The sequence below is a fragment of the Ictidomys tridecemlineatus genome, chromosome 16 (assembly GCF_052094955.1).
Source record: "Ictidomys tridecemlineatus isolate mIctTri1 chromosome 16, mIctTri1.hap1, whole genome shotgun sequence".
In the NCBI taxonomy this organism is placed as follows: Eukaryota; Metazoa; Chordata; class Mammalia; order Rodentia; family Sciuridae; genus Ictidomys; species Ictidomys tridecemlineatus.
Window position 1 is genome coordinate 51,544,319 of NC_135492.1, and position 3,908 is coordinate 51,548,226.

The window sequence follows — 3,908 nt, forward strand, 5'->3', positions numbered from 1 at the left end:
CCTCCTCCGACCCAGGTACCGAGAAGTGGCAACCCCTCGGGGTCCTCGTCGGCCATGGGCTGGAGCACTGGCAGGGCTGGCAGCTCCACTTTTAATGGGCGCCACAAATCAAGAGGCCCACCGGCCTGCAGGACCGGCCAGGTCCTTTAATGTGGAAGGCAAGGTCCGGACTGGGCTGTCTTTGGCCAATTCCCTGAGCTTCCTGCGCCTCCTCCTCAGCTCTGAGATAGCCGCCTGCAGCTCTCGTCCCCACAGGTTGCGGTGGCCCTGCAGCGACGCGGTGGCCCTGCAGCGACGTGGTGCCCCGGAACGCAGGCCCAAGTCCGTCACTGAGGCCGCTGCTCCTCAGGAGACGTCACTGTCCCGGGCCTGGGAGCTGCTCTGCCCGCTCCCTGCCGCGGCCCGGGTCCCTGTGCCAGGTCTGGAGGAGACGGGCTCAGTGAGCACCCGTGTGACGGTGCAGGGGAAGCCAGGGGCAGGTGGCAGGTGACGAACGGCAGGGTGTCCTCTGGGACTGGAGCCTCACCCTGCGGGGAGCGGCCCCTCCAGACCCCCACGGCTGAGCAGGGCCATACGTCCCCCTCCCCAGCGCCCCCGGCCTTAATTGGGCAATCTGTCCACTTGACAGCCTGCGCCTGGGCTCTGCTCTTCACAAAGCCGCTCCTGGCACCTGACGGATGCTCAGCCACCGAGGGCACGTTTTTCAACCTGGGCTCCTCCGGGGACTTCTCGGCCAGGTTTCTGCTCCTCTCAACCCGCTGCGTTTCATAATTCCCAATGATCGTCCCCACGGCCCTCATTTCTCTCCACACCCGCCCCCGCCCCTCCCAAGGGCTCCCAGTCTGCCACGAGCCCACGTTAGGAAACCTGAGGCATGGGGACCGGTGCATGGGGACGGGGGGTGGCTGCAGGTCCCCAGCCGGGGCTGTATTTGGGAGGGGATCCAGGCAACGGGTGTGCAGGAAGGGGAAGGCGAGGCAGAGAAGCCTAACCCGGCCTGTGCTGCCCACAGGTGACCAGAGGCCCAGCCTGGGGGAGCAGGCTGGAGCTTCTTCCCCATGTTGGAGGGCTGGCCCCGGGAAGCGACTTCCCCCACATCCAGCCCAGTCTGCACAGCCCCCTGAGTCCCCACAAGCTGCCCTCCTGGAGGGCTCCCCTTTTCCAGAAGGCTCAGCCCAGCTCCATTCCCATGCCTCCTCCTGAAAGTTGGAGAGAAGGAAGGAAGGGTCTGGGTCAGCTTTCCGTGACTGTAACAAATACCAGAGGCAAATCATTTTACAGAGAAAAAAAAGGTTTGTTTTGGCTTGCAGTTTTGGAGATTTCCGTCTGAGGCTGGGTAGACCCATTTCTTTGGGGCCTGAGCTAAGGCAGCACAACATGGCAACGCTGTTCCTCTCGTGGCTGGAAGGACAGATAGGGAGAAACCAGGGTCCCACGTCCCCTCAGGAGCACACTTTAATGACCTACCACCCTCCAGGAGGCCCCGCCTCTTAAAGGTCTCCCACTCGGTAAAGGTCCCCCTACCTCCCAATAGTGCTATGGCTGGGGACCACCCTTTAACACACAGGCCACTTGCAACCCAGGTCCCCACCATGCCAGCCGGCCTCTGTGGGTCCTTTTAGCCCACCTGGACACACATGGCCTCTTAGTGGGTCCCCTTGGTAAAGGGGTTCACCTGCCTGTCCTTGCACAGGAGGGTTGTTTTCTTAAGGTATTGGGGGTGGGGCTGGAGGGCGCCAGGCCACACGGTGGCCTCGGCCACCTCCAGGCATCTTGCGCAGGGTGCCCCAGGTCCCGCTTTCCAGAGAAGAACTCGGAGCCAGAGATGCAGGGTGGACGTCCACGCTCCTCCTCGCCAGCTAGCTCGCTCTCCCTCCCCCCCCCCGTTCCTGCCTTTCTCTGTGAGACAGGGGGTGAGGCATCCCCCAAAAGTTCACGTGGGACACAGTCAAGAAAGCTCACGGGGCCGTGAGAGCGGCAGCCTCATCAGCGCCTTAGTCCACTCACAGGGACTGACTGGGTGGTGACCAGGGACAGCTGGGGTGTGGCGAGAGGGTCCTGGGGGCGGGCCTTTGGGGCAGGTATTTTGTCTCTGGTGAGGGACGCTCGCTCTGCCATGTCAACAGGTGATTCAAACAGTTACGCGGGCTGGCCTCAAACCCGTGGGCTCCAGGGACCCTCCTGCTCAGCTCCCCGAGTGGCCAGGACTATATATATATTTTTTGGTGGCCCTAGATATTGAATCCGCAGTGCTCTGCCTCTGAGCTGCATCTCAGCACCCCGGCCTTTTAAAAAAAAAAATCATATTGGGGCAGGGCCTTGCTAAGCTCCTGAGGCTGGCGGTAACTTGCGATCCTCCTGCCTCAGCCTCCCGAGCAGTTGGGATTACAGGGGTGCCCCGCCACGCCTGACCGTCTGGGTTCTTTAATTGGGATTAGGGCCTTGGTCCTGACCTGTCAGAGGACCACACAGGTTTGTCCCCTCAGAGACCCCAAGGGCCTTGGCCAGGATCTGGAGGCAGCCCACGTGACGGCAGAGCCCAGGGTCTTTCCACCGCGATCCAATCTCCCTACACCAGTGGCTTCCCCAGAGACGGTGACGGCAACCTGCGGGGCCGCTGAGAGGGTCAACAAACGTGATGGATGGGCCTCCTGTCCTGGTGTGAGCGCCTTATTGTCGTCATTCCTCACGCGGTGACAGCCTCCGCGCTGGCCTCTCAGTGCGGACTCAGGGAGGTCGGAGCGTACAGCCCTCACCAGAGCCACATGGGGACCTGCGCCAACCCAGAGAGCCAGTCCCCAGGGGCTCGGCTGTGCCTTCACCCGGGCCCCCGCCAGCCGTCCTGTGACTGACGCGCCACGGCCCCAGAAGCACCCACCTGGGGGTGCCCCGCCGCGCTGTGACCACGGAGCCCCGTGGGAAAGACGAACGAGAGAGAATTATTTGATTAAACCCAAGGGCTGCCGTTTTACCAGCAGAATGTCTGCGGAGCTGCTCTGGAAATAACTGAGATCGTGATTCTAGAAAAACAGGAGGAAAGAGACGACCGTTCCCCGCAGGCCGCCCGGGAGTGTCCTTGGAGACACTGGACTTCAGGGACGCGGTCCTGGTGCGGCCCGGCGAGCTCCTGCAGCCTGCGTTGGGCTGGGGGCCGTTGGGGGGGGACATATTGGGGGGTGGCCGAGTCCCCGTCCCTCCTCTGAGAGTCTGGTCACTCACGGCCTGCTGGACCGACAGGGGGAGCAAGCAGCCACGTCTGGGCCACGGGCCCCGCACCCCGCCCCACACTGACTCGAGTCCACGGCAACCTCCCGCCCCGGAGCCACCAGGGGAACTAGGGCCACGTGACTCCAGCCAGCTGCCACTTGGAATGGACAGGTCACCCAGAGCCAAGCGTGCTCCCCGGGAAGGCAGAGGGGGCTGCCAGACCCTGAGGGACAGGGACGAGCTGACCCTCCGGCAGAGGGGGCCTGGCAGGCTGGGCTGCGTGGCTGGGTGCCCACGGGCTCCTGTGTCCTGGGACGCTCCAGGCCCCGACTCCGCGGGGACTTCAAACAGCCTCCACCGTGGTCACGAAGGAGACCTGATTTTTGTGTCGCTCTTTGCTCTCGGTGGGCCCTGTGGGGAGAGGGCCCCCCTGTCCTGGGGAAGGTTGGCCCTGGCCACGGGATGGAGAGGAGCGTCAGCCACGGGACACATCGCCGCCATCGGAGCGGCTGCCGGTCGACGGGGTGCGGTGGTCCTCCCCGGACGGGAGGGGGCTCTGATGCTGGCCCGGTGACCGCCCAGCTCCTGGGGGCACGGCAGTGGGGGGCAGGCTCCATTCTCCCCCTGCGCTGCCCCGACTGGACGTGGTCCGGCTCTGTTCCCCTGCGGAGGACCTGACCTGATGGGGCTGAGCCGTTGAG